This window comes from Leguminivora glycinivorella, chromosome 15 (genome assembly GCF_023078275.1).
Source record: "Leguminivora glycinivorella isolate SPB_JAAS2020 chromosome 15, LegGlyc_1.1, whole genome shotgun sequence".
NCBI lineage: Eukaryota > Metazoa > Arthropoda > Insecta > Lepidoptera > Tortricidae > Leguminivora > Leguminivora glycinivorella.
In genome coordinates this window covers 17,959,328-17,979,883 of record NC_062985.1, presented here as the reverse complement: position 1 = coordinate 17,979,883, position 20,556 = coordinate 17,959,328, and the positions used below count along the sequence as shown (strand labels likewise).

Here is a 20,556-nt window from a genome sequence, read left to right as displayed (position 1 = left end):
GATATACATAATACAAATTTACCACTTGAAGCATTCAAAACTATCCAAATTTTACAAATTAGACGGACTAAGTCAGCACTTTTCGCGGGTTTTCCTAAACATGCACCAGAAAAAAAATCATAATTAATTAAGTGAGTTAGTTTTTAAAAATCCAGTCTCACAACATGTAAGTTAAGAAGATGTCCTAATCGAAACCTTAACCTTATAAGTCTTTTAGATGACGGAAAGTGTAGCATTTTGCCGACTAAAACTATCAATTTTACATTATTACGACGTTTTCGTTGAATGCCCTCTTAATGTATTAAATATACATATAATTTTTAATTCTTATTGATAAAAATGAAGTGTAGTGTTGCTTTACACAATAAAAGTAGGAATCAAATGAAATAGAGTATTTACTGTGATATTAATAGAATTTCTGTTGCGCAATGATAGTTTTTTTTCAGTACAGATGCTGCTTTTTCTAACGCAGTAGTGCGAGCAAATCAAGCAATGATTCATTTCTTGTCTGGTCGAAACTCTTAGCTAAGATTTAGGTACTGAAAATCGTCGTACGATACACGTGCGAAAAGGACATTCACAACTCGTGTCGAAGTAAAACACTCCCTTCGTTCGTGTATTAATTTATCGCTACTCGTATCGATTTTCCTCTTTTCCGCACTCGTATCTACAAGTATTTTATTTGGGTTACAAAAAAAACACATTATTTACTCTACTACGTTTTATTTATGTCTCTTTAACATTACAAATTTGTAGACACTTATCTATACAAAAATCTTGACTTAAGAAGTACAGATCGCTGAAATTAATGTTGATAGTAATATTAATGACGACTACTTCAACAAGTGTCAATTGTGAAATGCCACAAAATACTAGTTGCTCTATAGAAGACCATAATAATATGATCCCCGATCCTTTACAACCCAGCAGCTCGATACGCACGTTACAATTTTTTTTTAATCTTCTTTAGTGAGGGCAACTGAGTACGACGGCATATTTAATTGTTTATAAAGTTTGAGGATACCTGGAAAAAAATAATACATGAAGCCATTTTGAAAATATAATAAATATTCACTGCTTTCGGTCACGCGTGTACGCTGCGACCATTTTGCGACCGTTTGTCGACCGTTTGGTGACCGTTTGGCGACTGTTTTTTACATGGAATATTACCGTCTAAATCCATATTTTAACAACTTTATTGGTTTTCTAGGCATTATTTTTATTATTTCCGTATAGTATATGCACCGGAGCACTAAAACTTCACCAATCAATATACATAACACGCAAACTCCGAGTAGTCAATAATATTATTACTGGTTAAACTGAGGTAAATTGATGGCGCGTTGATAAATTTAGACTTATTTTATGAAATCACTCGAGCAATTTAATTGGCCATGGTAATTAGCCCACATTATATTACAAATGCAAACAATATTTTATCTTTAACAAATTCTTACGCCATTACATTTTAATGTCAAATGATTTTATTTCTTTTTAATTTACTTTGACGTCTCTGACAGTCGCCATTTGAAAAGAATGAAATGAACGAATGATTTTGGGAAAGTAGTCGCCAAACGGTAACAATGTGTGCACGCGTAGTGCACACTTCTGTCACTTCTGTGACCATTTGTGCCTGTTACCAATCGTCCCCATTTGGGTCGCCGCGACTAAACGTCGACCGTACTGCGACTAAGCATTGAGACCCGAAGACCTGTGTGTACACAAAATAGGAGGATTTGCGTAGGAACGGCGACCGATTATGGTTATATGGGAGCCCTTCACTGAGCAACTGAACTTCTCATTTTACCTGATCTTCAACCTAGGTTAGGTTAGAATTGGTCCTATGGTATTTCTCACCACCCATCTCCATAATTTCTACTGAAGCTTGGCCTTGATGCTAAAAAAGCCATACATTACACATGTCTAATTTAATCGCACACGGACAGTGTCCTGCGTACCATTTCGACTGATGTTATAATGCTATCCCTTTCTATCTCTCTGGGCCCCCATTGGCAAGAAAGAGATAGAAATATGAATTCAGTCGCCAATTAGTATTGCACAGATAAGCTTGCATAACGAAGAGGAGATTTATACGACAATCATGGACATCGTTTGTCGTGTGGACGCCTATTCTGATGCGAGCGAATTTTCGGGTGGACCAGTGTAAGGTCTTCAAAACTATATATGCAAAATCGGCAACTTTCGTTCGTATAGAAATCTGGTAACAAAAAAGGAAGGTTTCATACAAACAACCTAGGACATTTTGGGAAACCTAGTGGATCTTGCTCAGCATCATGGACTCTATCAGCCTACCATTTTTATCAAAATCGGAGACGTGATCCAAATGTACAAACTTTTCGGGAATTGCTCAGAAGTATCACTTCAAAAACGAAAAACGTATATTGAGTTCACTTTACACTGGTTCGGCTGACCCATCAACTCGCTCGCTCAACTCGCAAGGGGAAGGACATGCAAGTGATCAAAGCGGGCCGCAGAAGTGGTGTTTCGCGTTGCATTGCTTCTCGGAAGCTGCTATCACTCGCACAGGGTTCTTAGCCAACGCGACAAATCGCTACTCGTAAGCGTTTCGTAACTCTTCATCCTTGCTCCATCCCACTTTAGTTGGGGTCGGCTCTCCTAATTATTTTGCGCCACGAGATTCTGTCGATGGTTGTCGGGTCGGGTAAATTATTTATTTTAGTTATTTGGGCCATGCTGGTCCACCATGTTGACGGACGGCGTCCCCTGCCTCTTTTTCCTGTTTTTTCCGGGAGATTTAAAGCTTTTTGGCCACGTAGTCTTCGCCTCTTCGTAAGCGTTTCGTAGCTATTTTCAATTTTTATTTCAACTTTAGAAATACCGCGATCAATGGCGAAATCGTGTTATGGAAGGGAGAAGGCGTTTAATACTTTAGATAGCAAAAGGTGTCGCAGAAAGCAAAGACTGGAACCTCAGGGGACGAAGCCGAATAGCACAAACGCTCACGAAACGAAATGCTCGTAGATATCTATCTCTATCGCTCTTGCGTATTGGTGCGACAGAGCCAGACTACCTTTCGCGGCGTTTCGTTTTCGTTTCGCGTCGCAGAAATGCCATTCGGCTACGGCACCAGGTGAAGTCAGGTGGCATATGGCAGGTCGTGCCGCCCGCGAATCTGCCTCCGCAGTCACCAAACCCGTTGCCGTTGTCTCAACAGCAATGTGTAAATCGTCTGCAATAGACGCAAAGGCCTGTGGCGCGTGGCGTAGTAGCTCTGCTAGGTATGGCCGATCAAGCAAGACTTAGAGCACTAAAAAAATATTAAAAGTAGAGGTGAAAGTTTATCGTCCATAAAAAAATTTTAGTCACAGACGGGTCGAAATGCGATAACATAACATTTTTAAAGTCACACACAGGTCGAACGCGATTAATTAACATTATTTTTACCTTTTTTCCCAACGTTTCGGCCAGGAACAACGAACAGGAAGGAACAGGAGCAACGTTGGGAAAAAAGGTAAAAATAATGTTAATTAATCGCGTTCGACCTGTGTGTGACTTTAAATATGTGTACAAAGCGCGAGAACTTAAAGTGTTATATAACATTTTTTTTACCTTTGTTTTCAACGTTTGTGACTTTAAAATGTATACAAAACGCGAGCATTTGAAGTTACGCGATATTTTTTTAGACAATATTTGCTTGACCGCTTATACGGCGGCAGATAAACCGTTAGCGGTTTTCGCTCGCTGTTCAAATGTAAAAAAAAAAGTATATAAGTGTTTTTAAATAAATAAATTAAAAAAAAAATGTAGTTATTTCTCCCTATCGCTCTCCTGTAGTGGCGAGACAGAGCCAGATTGCGTCGATCGCCGCGATCAACGGTTGTCTCATTGGCTAGGCCGGCTCTACTCGGAAGCTGTAAGTGCAGTTTTTGCTGTAACGGTTTGGCATATGAAAGTTAAACAACGGGTTAATATTTAATAATACCCTTAGCAAGTGCAAGTATGTGAACGAGCCATAAGGATTTATTACGATGATTACCAGGTTGCGCTGTCTTTCCAAGATATTAGTGTCTCCAGTAAATACGTATGTATAGCAATTGAATTACTCTGAAACTTTCATTTTCATTAAACCAAAGACATATGTAACTCCGTACAGACAGATAAAGTCTAAGAAAAAAACGTACATCGGACCCATAGAGAAAAAGGTACGGTGGGCTAGATGGCGATACACCTTCGGGGGACTCTCCGCTAGATGGCGCTAATAATGATATTCGACATTTTAATACATATATGAGCCAAATTGTCAAAACTGAGGTTGAAAAGTTTTAAGCCTGTGTCGAGAGATGGCAGTCTATGCACTGTGACTACACATCTTTCTTTGGCAGTAACTCTCTAGAAACTCGATCCTCTTTGATTAAACTAACATTTTGAAATTTAAAAATACAAATATGTACATATTACAAATGATTTGTTCGAATTTATACTTGAATTTTTCGCTTTTTATTCTTGAATGATCATTAAATTCATAAGACTATAAGTATAGTGTATTAAAAAAATATTAATATCATTAAAAAACTTCCCGGTCTGTCTGAAAATCCAGTACCTTAAACATAAGAGTATATGAAATAACACACTTAAAATATATTCCGATGAATTAAGAACCTCATTATTTTCAGTCAGTTAATAAAAACAGCGATCAATCTTGATTTTAGGTCATAAATGACACTCCTCAACGAAATGGGCCGCATAAGTATGCACATCTCCAATGCGACACAGCAAAAACTCAGAAAGCGTACTTCTCATACATATTGAACGGCAATTTATTGTAATACAATGAGCGATGAATATTGCAGGCATTACGCAATCCGTAGCGGGACGAGCCTAATATGGTACACCGAAAACGTTGTCATGGGAACGCCGAGCACTATTTAACTAGTACTTTCTAGATGTCTCATGACTTAAGACGCAACAGGACGGGTCAATTCTCCATACAAACGCTCTCGACTATTTCCTTCCTGATTTTTGAAGCTAGAACAGTGACTTTTTCAACATAGATGATTATTATTTTAATCTGTGTCAGACGGTTTTGATATTTTTATTTTTAAAGGCGCTAATAGTCTAGCTCTAAGAGCCCATCAAAATTTTCTAAAAACGACCTAATTGATTATGCTGCAAAAAAGCTGTGATGTACAAAATTCATAAAAAATTGCCAAAAAAACTAAACGGTCCGACACAGATTATTTTATTCCTATTCAGATTCTCAAATTTCGTACCGATTGGTTAAGTTTTGGAGGAGGAAACAGTCGAGAGCGTTACCTCTTTAACATCTTAAAGATTTTTTCTCAATATCTTTTACCTGAGTTATCCTTAAAGCACAATTTTTGACTAGATTTATAAAAAAAAATGTAGAACAACTCATGTGAAATACATTGCGGCGACAAAAAAATTTAAAATCGAGGTGCCGCTCTCGACTGTTATGTTTTCTCTTCCAAAACTTAACCAAACGAACGGATCGAAATTTGAGAATTAAATAACTACTCTTTTGTGGCATTTTTCATTAAGTAGGCCCTTTCAGGAAATGATTTCGATGGAGCCTTTAAAAATATAAATGTCAAAAAAAGCAAAATAGTCCGAGACGGATAAAAATAATAATGTGTTGAAAAAATCATCGCTCTAATAGCTTCAAAAACCAGGGAGGAAAATAGTCGAGAGCGTTTCTAACTATGTCGAATCGAACCCTCCGTTGCGCGTTGCGTCTTAATTTAAATAAATAACGCGTGGGAATATGTAGAATATAGCCTTATTTGTACGAAGACACGAATTGCGATACAATTTCACTGCGCGTGGGCGCACGTAGAAATGTCATGAAATTTAACATAAATAAATGCAAGAACACCATAATGCAGATGAACTGGGATCGAATTTACAAAGTCGCTACATTCAATCCATTTATTTCTATCTTATCTAACTTATGTTCCATTAAAATCAGTGTAAAAAAAAGAATTGGTCAATTCGGATCACGGATCTCTGAGTAATCGGTGAACATACATAAAAAAAAACTCGAACCCGAATCCAGAACCTCCGCCTTCTGGGTAAAGAAGTCGGTTACTGTACTCAGTTAAAGAGTACACTGAAATGTACAAATATTAATGGACATTGATAAAATTGCTTTTTTTTTAAATATTATTGTCTTTGATTTTTTGACATTGTTTTTAGCATTTATGACGTTTGACATTATATTCACTAGGAAGCCCTAGTACTATATACAAACATATTTTTTTTTAACGTTACTAATGTAATTTTAGTTTTTTATTTTTTATTTTATTGCTTTACTAGCTTTTACCCGCGGCTTCGCCCGCGTAATAAAAGTATTCATTAAGATTTTCATTTGGATCCTTAGGTTTCTCTGGTATATTTATCTGCGATTATTTCGATTGCACATAATACTTTTGCTTGCAATGATTGTAGAAATATTACACATCGACCACAGCGTAGGTAATTCTATATACGCTGGGGAAACCTTTATAAACATCCCACATAGCCCGTATTTCGACACTATATGATCGGTGGGTAAAAAGTACTTTTTTCTATTATCCCTTACAATTTTTTACATTTTGCTTATACTTATCGCAAACGTAATCTTCAAGAAAGCAAACAACGATCGTCTTAGAGCACTTTGATTGTAAGAGACCGCCGACCGATTATCCGTATCCCTCTAACGATACCCATATTATCCGTATCCGTATCCGTATCCGTTTCCGTATCCGTATCCGTATCCGTATCCGTATCCCTATCTCTATCCCTATCGCTATCGCTAACGCTATGGCTATCGCTATCCCTATCGCTATCCCTATTGCTATCCCTATCCCTTATCAAGATAACACTAAGTTCTCGCGCTTTGTACACATATTTAAAGTCACATACAGGTCGAAAGCGATTAATTAACATTATTTTTACCTTTTTTCCCAACGTTTCGGCAAGGTTGCACTGGCCGTGGTCGCGGAAGACTGACGTCCCAGCAAAATGTCACCGGAGATGTAAACAACACAAAACTACCCGATATTAATTTATATAAATGTTCGGGGTAGACAAATAAATATAATCTACCCGCATGTAATTATTTACGACATCACATTAGAAACCTCAAAAATAACAGTACTTCTCCACTATTTAATGGATGTTATTATACATATAAACCTTCCTCTTGAATCACTCTATCTATTAAAAAAAAAACCGCATCAAAATCCGTTGCGTAGTTTCAAAGATTTAAGCATACAAAGGGACATAGGGACAGAGAAAGCGACTTTGTTTTATACTATGTAGTGATGGATGTTATTATACATATAAACCTTCCTCTTGAATCACTCTATCTATTAAAAAAAAACCGCATCAAAATCCGTTGCGTAGTTTCAAAGATTTAAGCATACAAAGGGACATAGGGACAGAGAAAGCGACTTTGTTTTATACTATGTAGTGATATCGCTATCCTATCCCTTATCAAGATAACACTAAGTTCTCGCGCTTTGTACACATATTTAAAGTCACATACAGGTCGAATGCGATTAATTAACATTATTTTTACCTTTTTTCCCAACGTTTCGGCCAGGTTGCACTGGCCGTGGTCGCGGAAGACTGACGTCCCAGCAAAATGTCACCGGAGATGTAAACAACACAAAACTACCCGATATTAATTTATATAAATGTTCGGGGTAGACAAATAAATATAATCTACCCGCATGTAATTATTTACGACATCACATTAGAAACCTCAAAAATAACAGTACTTCTCCACTATTTAATGGATGTTATTATACATATAAACCTTCCTCTTGAATCACTCTATCTATTAAAAAAAAAACCGCATCAAAATCCGTTGCGTAGTTTCAAAGATTTAAGCATACAAAGGGACATAGGGACAGAGAAAGCGACTTTGTTTTATACTATGTAGTGATGGATGTTATTATACATATAAACCTTCCTCTTGAATCACTCTATCTATTAAAAAAAAACCGCATCAAAATCCGTTGCGTAGTTTCAAAGATTTAAGCATACAAAGGGACATAGGGACAGAGAAAGCGACTTTGTTTTATACTATGTAGTGATATCGCTATCCCTATCCCTTATCAAGATAACACTAAGTTCTCGCGCTTTGTACACATATTTAAAGTCACATACAGGTCGAATGCGATTAATTAACATTATTTTTACCTTTTTTCCCAACGTTTCGGCCAGGTTGCACTGGCCGTGGTCGCGGAAGACTGACGTCCCAGCAAAATGTCACCGGAGATGTAAACAACACAAAACTACCCGATATTAATTTATATAAATGTTCGGGGTAGACAAATAAATATAATCTACCCGCATGTAATTATTTACGACATCACATAAGAAGCCTCAAAAATAACAGTACTTCTCCACTATTTTATGGATGTTATTATACATATAAACCTTCCTCTTGAATCACTCTATCTATTAAAAAAAAAACCGCATCAAAATCCGTTGCGTAGTTTCAAAGATTTAAGCATACAAAGGGACATAGGGACAGAGAAAGCGACTTTGTTTTATACTATGTAGTGATGGATGTTATTATACATATAAACCTTCCTCTTGAATCACTCTATCTATTAAAAAAAAACCGCATCAAAATCCGTTGCGTAGTTTCAAAGATTTAAGCATACAAAGGGACATAGGGACAGAGAAAGCGACTTTGTTTTATACTATGTAGTGATATCGCTATCCCTATCCCTTATCAAGATAACACTAAGTTCTCGCGCTTTGTACACATATTTAAAGTCACATACAGGTCGAATGCGATTAATTAACATTATTTTTACCTTTTTTCCCAACGTTTCGGCCAGGTTGCACTGGCCGTGGTCGCGGAAGACTGACGTCCCAGCAAAATGTCACCGGAGATGTTAACAACACAAAACTACCCGATATTAATTTATATAAATGTTCGGGGTAGACAAATAAATATAATCTACCCGCATGTAATTATTTACGACATCACATAAGAAGCCTCAAAAATAACAGTACTTCTCCACTATTTTATGGATGTTATTATACATATAAACCTTCCTCTTGAATCACTCTATCTATTAAAAAAAACCGCATCAAAATCCGTTGCGTAGTTTCAAAGATTTAAGCATACAAAGGGACATAGGGACATAGGGACAGAAAAAGTGACTTTGTTTTATACTATGTAGTGATTATGACATATTATTGGTTTACTTTTTAATTTGATGATTATTATTGTTTGTATCAATTATTTTCTTATTATTATGTTGTGACGATCTTTTTGTGAATTGGTGCTATTTTTAAGTTAAAATAACATGTAATTTTCATCAAGAAATAAATATAACCTAAATCTAATCTAAATCTAAATCTTATGAATTCGTGGTGTAACAAAATGATCGACATAAAGATTAATCTTTTACTAAGATTTAAGCAAATTGTGTAATAGTAAATAGCGAAACTAATAGTAAGTTTAGTCAACACATTAAATTATAATTTAATCGCTTCTCTCTTCATCATATGTAGAGCAAATGTGCAATGAAATTCTGTTTGTTTTCATAATGTTTATCCGAGAAAATCCCCTTATTTCAAAACACTGAATGCCTAGCCAAGGTGACAATCGTTCACTCCTTCTCTCTCTACCACTCTTCCTTTTAATAGTGCGACTGAGACATGGCGTTTTAATCACTACGAATCGTAAACTATTGGCATCTTGGCTACCCGCTCGGATGTGCGGCTGTCGGATTATATTGCAATAAATAATAATATACGTCTAAAATACACCCCATTTGTTTCAATTTATTGAAACTTCGTTTTAAACGAAGATTTTTTGGTACAGTGGAAACTGTATAAGTGGAATAGCAAGGGACCGGCTGTTTAGTTCCGCTTATCCAGGTTTTCCATTTTACCAGTTTTCCACTTAACCAGGTTCAAATAAAATGTTTTCTCACTTACAGAGGCTCTCGCTAATAGAGGTTGTCGATGCTAGTAATGTCGCTTATAGAGGTCACGTATATGGTCAAATAAATATGTATATTTTATTTAAAGCATAGTTAATTTAGAATTGGTACGCGATGGGAGGAATTTAATTTTTAAATGAAAAGAAAAAAGTAAACAATATTTTTTATTGCAGAATATAAAAGATCGTTTATTAATTTATAGCGTGTCACATATATTTCAATCATTCAGTATGGTTATGCACAAAATTACGGACTTTTCTGAAAATAGTATTCATCATCTTCTGAACAAGATTTTCATCCATCTTTTTTGTCTGTTGATTCCGTGTGGACCGCAAGGAGTGGATATTTTGAATTATTTTGCCACTATTATTTAATTGTCCTTTAATGAAATAATGATTTGGGCAATAATTATTGCCTACTAGTTTTCTGGAAATTCAACAATTTAGCAATCATTGACCCAGACCAAGGGGATTTTTCACGTATTTGTTCACAGTGCATTTTCGCCGGTCAACGTCCCTCATCAATAACTTACAAACGCAAAAAGTTAGATCAACCAAATTTCTAATATAGAGTTATCAACGTATTAAAATTAAGATGTGATTATCAGTTTTTTTTAATTTTTAAATATATTTTTTTTATTCGTCGCTAAACGCGTGCCAATACTATGTTAACTATGCTTTAATATGCATGTAGATATAAATTAACAAAAAATAGGTATGTGATCCTGACTTCAAAAAGCAATACTGTAAATAATCCACAATACTATTATACAAAAACAATATCTTTCCTTTGTTATGAAGTAACTTATATACCTACCTACAAAATCACTCCTAATATTAAAATTTATTCATGCAAGAGAAACCAGTATGGTTAAATAAATCAATATACCGATTGTACTTTAATGAAAAAAATCCATTTTTTTTTAATTTATCCCAAAGAGATAAATAAACACTTGATTGTGTGCTTAGACATTGCTTATCTAACAGCACGGCAGCGGCACCGCACCGCAGCTAAAACCAAACTGAACGATGTGTAATCTCATACAAAATATATAGTTAAAACACAAACCATAATGTTAACGAAATAAACTACCCTCCTTGTAGCGGTTTATTAAAAATACAAAATTTATAACGCCAAGTTTTTCCACTCATAGAGGTTTCGGAGACGACTGCTTCCAGTTGCAGAGGTAAAAATAAGAAATTTACGAAAAAATGGATTCCGCTTATAGAGGTCTCAAAATTCCACTTATAGAGGTAATTCGTTCCTAAGGGACTGGGATCGAGAACTTGGGCCCACTTAAAGAGGTTTTCCACTTACCCAGGTTCCACTTATCCAGTTTCCACTGTATTTTGTTACGAAACCGCTCTTTTATTTCTGTTAAATTATCGATGAATTCGTTTTAAATTCATCGTTGTCCACTTTCCAGTCGTTCGAGAAGTTCAAATATGATTGGAATTACATAAAACTACATAAAATTGTGTAATTTACACAAATTTATGTTTGTGTAATTTACACAAATTTATGTTTATGTCACCGCCAAGTATTTAGGTTCTCAGTTTAACTTCGATCAATTGAATCGATATTGAGAAAAAAGGACGTTTCTATAAAAGCAAAACTATTTTGTTCAGTAGTTTACTTCGATCATACATGTACCTAATTACTATTTTAATTGTAAAATATCAAAGTTGTAGTAAAAATATTATAGCCGATTAGTACCTATACCGCTTCTGATTAAAGATATACATAATATGGCTAGGTACTGTTAGGATTCCAGCTACACCAGTATCTTACGTACAGGCTTCCTAGTGTTTTAAACGAAAAGTATATACGAACGAAATTAATAAATAATAATAATAAATCATTTATTGCATACAATCTTAGTCCATAGGTACAGTGTACAATTACAACCATTCACAAATAAAAATTACACGCAACGAAAAATTTTGAAGTATTAAATTAAGTAGACGCTAGCGAATCAGTTAATGTCAAACTCATGCTTTGATTGCTTGTGACTGTTAACAAGAAATAAAGTTTAACTAAACGAGTTTCGGAACAGCCGAACCCTGTCTCTGAACTCTTGTTTGGAACCGTACGTATTGTTACAAGTCGTAGAAGTGCAAGGACCTCATAAAAGGTTCGATAAAAGAACAAAAGGTACTCGCCAAAATTACACTCCTCGAGCCTCTGGAAGTTGTCTGCAATTTTCTACCTTTTTGCAAAGACTTTAAAGGTACCATGGAACTATGTGTAGGTACTCTACGTTTGTGCCTCTCCGCGCAAAACCTCGTATGACTTATTGTTTTTGAGATTTAATTGACAGTTATTTGAAAAAAAGGAATAGGAGGTCTGAGGGTAAGAGTAACAAGGAATACCTGACTCACAGTTATGTTTATACGAGAAGCCAAAGGAATCATAAAAATTGTAGAATATCCTAAAATATCTACATAGTTTATAAGAGTACTACTACCCGAAAAATTTGTACCTACATTGGGATCAAAATTGGCCTACCAATTTTTATCAAAATCGGAAACGTGATCCAAATGTACGAGTACAAACTTTTCGGGAATTGCTGATAAACTCTTTAAAAAAATTTAAACTACGAAGCTTGGTAACGATAAATACTAACTGAAATTATTACGAAGTCACCAATGAGTATTTTAAATGATGAAATGAACCACATCCTTCCTTTAGCATGCTTATTACAAGTTGCGCCACGGGTACTTATACTTATACGTCTTATAATCATTTTAGCACAAAGTTTGTTTACTTATTTAGATATTTTTTCAATAAGTCGTTCACTAATATTTGAATAAGTATAACTACAATATCACTAACATGTTTAAGTATATTGTTTATTACTGATACAATTACGTTACCTACTACAATAGTTTCTTCAAAATAGAATAGCAGAATCCAAAATTTGTCTGAATCTTCCGTGTTTACTGCAAAACTCATTTACCTAAGTATAAATATGTCTAACCATAGTACCACACTAGTGACTAGATTTCTTGCCATTCGTTAACTACGTAATAGGCCGTTTATAAAATATCTTACATAAAACCTATGATGATTTTCCGATACTTTAGGTAACCTATACCGCGAAGTGCCTATTACAAGATTTATACGTGTTGACATTTATGCTAATGGTAACCGATTAGATTAATCGTAGTTATGCTGGTGTAAAAGGTCTCGCCTCGATGTCGCCTAAACATATATGGATATTGCTGGTGATAAAATTAGCGCCCACCCTGTTTATATCCACTTCTGCTACGTGACTTTGATAATGGTTTTCATCATATTTTGATACGACCTTAATCATGAGGTGCTTATAAATGTTTCGTGACGATTTGGCATAACACAGCATAAGCCAACATATTTATTTATTTAAACTTTATTGGACAATTAAAAAAAGTACAAATGGCAGACTTAATGCCTTAAGGCATTCTCTACCAGTCAACCATAGGGCAAAACAGAAATTCGCGATATTTAGGTTGTCTTCTTAATGCCATGCTATACGTAGAATGTATTCAAACTTCATCACCTTGGAGAAGTGAAAAACGAAAGCATCAATGTCATTAACGAGTGGCTTCTTCAGGAAAACTCCTTCAAACACTATTGCCCGTAGGAAAAAATAGCAAGGGCTGCAAAACCGCACCACTTGACAACCAGCAGTGGGGACAAGACCTACGTAAGCTTACGGAGACGGTATTTGGGGTCATGAATTACAATACTTTCTTGGATATCTCGCATACGTATGTATAATGTGCCAAACTGATTTTTAATATAATAGGAATCCATATCAACTTTTATTCCATAATTGACCACTTGAAGTCGTGGTAGCGTTTCCGCAGTTATAACACTTATGAGTTGAACAGATTAACTTTTGGTCTCAATAATGCTCCTTAAAAAAGCAGCCTCTATCGGCAAAACTGTGTCCTTAACTCCTTACGCTTCTAAACAGATAGATTGGCTTACACGCTAAGTGTTACCTGTGCGAATGCTTATTTGCACCTATTAAACCTATTAAGAGCTGAACTACCTACGCATTTTCATTCAAATGCTAGTCCATTACGGTTGCATCTTGTACATGTAGGTACATAATTGCAGCGTTTTGTTTGATTGAGGGGACGACTTTTCTCATGTGCATAGATAAATAAACAAATATGAAGCTGAGAACCAAATATGTATACCTACCTAGGTACTTGTTTTGTCCAATTACATTAAATAATAAGTTCGTCAAACATTAGTAAAGAAAGTACTATTATTTAGTCAATGGTAAGAGGATCAAATGATCTCACACTACACCATACAATGAATAGAATAATTTATTGAAAAACATATTCGATGCAATACTCGTAGAAACGTATTAGATGAAAAGATAGTAACCATTTACAATTCTACTTTGTGACCCATTGTCCATTCACCTCAGGAGAAACCCACATTTGTATATTAGTCTACTACTGATTGTCACAATAGTTGAAACATAGTAGTGAGTAGTAGTGAGTTTGCGTTAGCGTGGCGCCCGTCTTGCAGGCAATGTGGGCACACGCGCGAATGTGTACACTTGTACAGCCAGCCCAGCCGAAGTGACAATCGTTGACGCTTCGTGGTGATCGCAACGCAGTCTGGCTCTGTCGCACCACTACAGAAGAGCCGTTTAGTCTTGGATCGTCTCGTTCGTTTTTCGTCACGTTACTAAATTTGTCCGATCTTTATTCGTCACGATCGTCAATGATCTTTCTCATCTACGGTCAAATTTGTCATCATCTTTATCTTAATCCGTCTCGTTCTTTACTCGTCATAATCTTCTTTCAGCATGTTTGCCCTTAAATCTATGATTTTCGTGTTTCTTCATAGTTTTAGGTCGGTACCAACTTAGAATATGACTTACCTAATACGAAATGACGAAAAACGATTCGATTGAGTCGAAATAAGAAAAAGGCCAACAACTCATTATGGTCAAAGACGATAATGACTGCAGACTAACTTGACGAATGAAGAATGGCCGACGAAAGCAGAATCGGACAAATTTAGGAACGTGACGAAATACGAACGAGACGACCCAAGAGTATACCAGGGTACGTAGCCAAATGGCACAAACGCTCACGAAACGAAACGCTCGTAGATCTATCTCTATCGTTCTTGTGTATTGGCGCGACAGAGCCAGGCCCCGTAGCCGAATGGCATTTCTCCGACGCCAAACGAAAGCGATACGCCGCTGGCTCTGTCGCGCCAATACGCAAGCGCGATAGAGATAGATATCTATTAGCGCTTCGTTTCGTGAGCGTTTCGTGAGCGATTGTGCCATTCGGCTAGCCACCCTGGCTACCTTTCGCGGCGTTTCGTTTTCGTTTCGCGTCGCAGAAATGCCATTCGGCTACGGCACCAGAAGAGCGATAGGGAGAGCTGGCCACGAAACGCTTACAAAGCGTTGGCTAGGCACCCAGATGCACACATTTGTGTCAACACGTCCACGTATTCGGGGCGTCCGTGTTTGCCTTCACTAATTGCCGTAATGAGCCTTATCTGTGTGCTTAACCGATGTGTTTGCTGATCGACAGCCCTGGGCTTGTTCCCTTCTATTCAATAGTTAGAGACAAACCAGTGTAAGATGACTCCTAGGCGAATCCTTCTTTGCCTCGAAAGACAACTATACTTACTTACTCCGTTGGCGCAGCGCCCCAAATTAAGACTTGGCCTCCGATACAAGACTGCACTGGCCACTTTTCTCGGTCCTGCCTACGTAGCCGAATGGCACAAACGCTCACGAAACGCTTTGTTTTCGTTTCGCGTCGCAGAATTCGCAGAAATGCCATTCGGCTACGGCACCAGCACTACCTCTCGCGTTCTCTGCGTTTTTACCTTCTTCTTTGTCGGAATAAGGGTTGATTGTTGAGAATAGTAATGGTGTTTAGCAGCTCCTGTCACTTGTCCCCATCTTTCTGGGACTAGCTCTCATTACTGATTGGATTTTGCTTGAGGTAACGTTCTTGTGTTAGTCGGACCATCAATTTAGTGGAAGCCCCAAGGTTTTTCGTCTTCCAATTTTCCTTGCACGGTGTCTTTTACTAAGATTCCATCACCATCAATTATTATACTAGTAGGTAGGTAATTCTTGCGGCTCCAACGTGTACCCTGTAATAAGTATACATTTACCTCTGTAAGTGGTAGCATTAACTAACAAGCCCAAGGTTATATCTACATAAAAAATCAATGAAATAAAAAATATCGTTGTTCATAATCGATTTACGCTTACTGATCAAGAGATCACTGATAACCTATCAATACATGTTTGAGTAGTACTTGGCTTCTGCTGCCCATTAAGATAGTGATTTTTTTATCGATGCTAATGGATAAAGTCACTTCTATGGTCAGATAAGGTCAAATTGATATAGAACCTTTAATGTCGGCGTGTTGATGTAACAAATGAAGATATATTATTCCATTTGTTTTTATTTTGCAACTGCAGTCATTTTAAATGTTGATGATTTATTTGTATTAAAAGGTAGTATTGTCTACTTGAATAAATTTTAATAATGATTTACCAAAACATTCATCGAATACCACATTACGAAGGAATATTATATTACTTGACGATTTTCGACATTAGGAATTCCCCAAATACTCTTAATTATAATATAAAGCCTAAATCATTAAAACATCAGATACACACTTGCAACCGCCACTGTTTTGTAATTTACTTGCCATCATCGAAACGTCTGCTCGTTTGCCTCCTTTTTATATCACGAAAAAATCTCTCTGAACTTGTACAAACACGGCAAACACCAACAGGCCAATTCAAATTTACATCGACATCAGAAGATGTCATTCAGTCATAGTGTGTCTCGCGCGCACCTTTACAGCTTTAGGCAAGCACCAGCGAAATGCATGATATCCGAATGACATCTTTCAGATGTCCTAACGATATAGTAAGTTAGAGTTAGCCTGGGACCCTTAACAACCCAGACAGCAAACCTTTTCTTGTATCGATATAAACCTTCAATATATGGTCAGCGAAGTGTGTTGTACCAAAAGACAATCCGCACAAGTCCTCGCCATTTCTCGAAGGCTTTTAAAGTCGTTAGGTACGTTCCGCGGTATCTAAAGCTGGGTCTGTAGCCAAGAGTACAATCGTTTACGATACGTATAGTATCGTAAGGGATCGAGTTGCAACACTTCCGTAGGAATTGCCTATAATGCAAGCATTGCTTTCGGCTGAAACCGCAAAATGCAAAGTTGGTCTGGAGCGAGGCCACGAGGGTCGCTGAAGATAGGAAGGCGTGGCGCAAGCTCGTGAAGACCCTTTGCTTGCACCTCTGGGGGACTGTCACACCCTATAAGTTACTAGTGGGTGATGGTGCTTAAATTGAAAAAAAACCTGGCAACCGTGCTGTCTTCTAACCTCATGGTTCGAATTATAATATATACCATATGACAAATAAACAAAGTATCATAGTCATCTCTCCCTATCGTTCTTCCGTATTGGTGTGACAGAATAACTGCGAATCATTCGCCACAGAGCGTCCACAATTGATTCTTATAGAAGTAAAGCTTTCTGATGCATCTTTCACTCCGTGCGTGCGTGTGGACTCCCCGTGAGCTCGAGCTCTCATGTCATGTCTGACGAAGAATCACCAACTGTACCGAAATATTATTATGTCACCAATATGACGATGTCACCTAAACGTCAGTGGAATATTTTCAATGTTTTCTTGTATTGTTGGCTACGGCCCGTGGTGCTCGATAAATCTTGACCCTGTGCGACATCTACTTTTTATGGTCGTCGCCATAGTGGTCAGATCCCTTGGCCGATATGCGCTAAAACGAACAATTTATTGCTATCGCCGCACATTACTCAACGTTCGACAATTTTTCCTCGTTAGGTTGAAACAAATTGATAGATCTGAAGTTTTAGGAACTAGACCCTAGGTCATCCATGCCAATATTTGCATTGCATATAGAGGTACCTAAATATAAAATAAAAGTATACATGATCATCCTCCTTGCGTTTTTGCCTGCGCAGAAATGTAGTCTGGCTCTGTCGCGCCAATACGAACGAGTGAGATAGATATATAGATAGATACGAAAGAGATATTATCGTGAACGTTTCGTGAGCGTCTGTGCATTCAGCTACGCACACAGGACCGAGAAATGTGGCGCTGTCTTATACTTATATAGGAGGCCAAGTCTCATTTTGGGGCACTGAGCCAACGGAGTAAGTTAGTACCAACTGTTTAAGTAAGTAAGTACATTGATAACGTCTTAATGTCATCGAGGTTCGTTGACAGCAAATCTAATAGACGCAAGTTCAAAACGTAATCTCCCGAAAAAGTACTTTAGCCTAGAAACCCGTTGTTTGTTTAATTAAACTTCATGGCCTCACTGTTGGAATAGATGGTTTGTATTTGGCATAAATATAGCTTACTCGTATGCCCAGTGAAGGCCGTGCGATCTGGGTAATAGCCGACAGAAATGACCTGCGACTTTGTATGAATACGGCAAGGTTTTGAATAAGAAAACCTACAAATACCCAGGGCCTTCAGCTGTGTGCCGTGCCGTGGAAACCAAAGTTCATGTGGATATCTTTCTTATTTACTCCAATTACGGGCACAAATGGAATGGCAGAGAAAGATGATCATAAGTAGTGAATTTAAAAGTGTTATAAAAATTTTGAACAAGAATTGTCAAAAGAATAATTTAGGTGTATTTTCGAGGTTACCTTGCTAAATCTATAAGATGATATTTCAATACTATTTTGTAATGAAAACAATAAAATATTAACAACATTATATTAAGCTTTTAAGTTGAAAGCATTTTATCTAACCTTTTAATTTTATTGCCAACCGCGTTCAAAGATTGCCGGTATTAAAGCTTATGTTTCCTTGAATGTTTCGTTCATTTTGTGTTTTAATATTAACAGTATAGATCCGGATTTATAATATTATAATCTGTGGGATTCTTTTATTGTGAATTGGCTTTAAATGAAATGTTTAAATATATGAGAGGAGGCCGTTCGCAATCAATTATTACGTGTCATACAATCCACAGCTGAGATTTAATCGGGAGTGTTGTTGAGCCGCGGATTCTTTCATTTTATTTGTGGTGAAAATATATTTAAGGAAATAATGGATGCTTCTCCATGCAAATGCAGTCATACATTTCGTTTTAATATGTCTACACTATATACGAATGTCTACACTACAGTAGGTACCTATCGACTATATCTTATATATTTTTAGATTTTGATTAGTATAAAGGTTAAAGCCGCGAAATATGTACCTACAATTGTAGGTACATAGGTACATATTCTAACACAATTGTTACTTTTAAAAATTAAGTAACAAAGTGAAGACACCCATTTATTAATACATATAATATGTACTTACATTTAATTGTTTAAAAGTATTTTATCAAGGAGGAAAACAGTGAAGCGCGGTAATCGCATGTCGTTCTAACTTCCACAGCTCAATGTAAAAGGACGTAGGTCCAACACTGATACTCTCGTACGTGTCACACTTACGTACGAAATCACAAGAGCGACAGAGACGCAACATGTCGAACTCCGCGGTAGGCCCTCAGAAATAGCTGCGTGCCTCGCAACTCTCGCAAGCATTTAAAACTCGCTACTGGACCTAGGATCGAAAATTCTTGGTAAACTATTATAAAGTAGAAAATGTGAATTATGTGAAGATAGGGGATCTACGAAGTGGATAGAAATCTCGCCAGACATGCCTTACTGGATTGGAGGAATAGTTTTATGGCATTAATTTGCAACACTATAAGTTGTTGAAAAATTGGTTATATTTTTTTTATACCAATAAATCGTTGAGATTGCTCAGATAAATGTTAAAATTCTGCACAATTTATTCTAAATCTTTCGCTAACGATCAGTAAATTCATCATTTTAATCGGAATGTGCGTTGCTACATATTATAATATAAATGTTAAAATACCAAAAGGATTGCGATTCTTGTAAAAGGGAATAAATAGAATACTTCCAACTACCTAATTCACACTTTAAATGTGTGGTTTAAGTAAGCCATATTCCTCTTTTTATATTATTTTATATGAGCTTTTCATGACCACAAACTTGCCGAGGCGAAGACGACGAACCGCTTTTCCACTTCGTTTTCTTCCTTTGATGCACGGTCCTGTCTCGGCCTCCTTTCGTGTATGCTCCTAAGTAAACCTAAACCAATTTTAAATCTCTCAAATCGTACCTATTTGACTACCGATTCCCTGACTCTGTCTAGTGTAATCACAAAATCGGGCAATTTTCGCGCCACGCTTTGTCATTTCACTAGATTTGTTTAGGGATTTGAAAAAACTCCTTAACCGCGACAGTAAGTTGACGATACAAACTTACAAAACTCAACTAGTTTTATCATTTCGCTAAACAAGTTTAGTGAAATGACAAAAACCTCAACCAGGATACAAATTTTTTTGGCGTTTTGGCCATTTCCCTGCGACATATACAGTATAGTAATTTACCATTTGTACGTCTTTCTACCACTTGTCATAACTCCGGTCGCTCATTCCCAAATCTAGAACTACTTCTACATCATAATTATCTCTGCAAAAATTCCTCAAAATGCTGATGGTG

At 36.7% G+C, this 20,556-nt stretch overlaps 1 protein-coding gene across 1 annotated transcript in view; it reads left to right on the top strand.

Moving 5' to 3' along the window:
• LOC125233742 (A disintegrin and metalloproteinase with thrombospondin motifs 7) overlaps positions 1-20,556 on the top strand; it is a 215,703-nt gene that overhangs the window by 119,035 nt on the left and 76,112 nt on the right. The window lies entirely within an intron of this gene.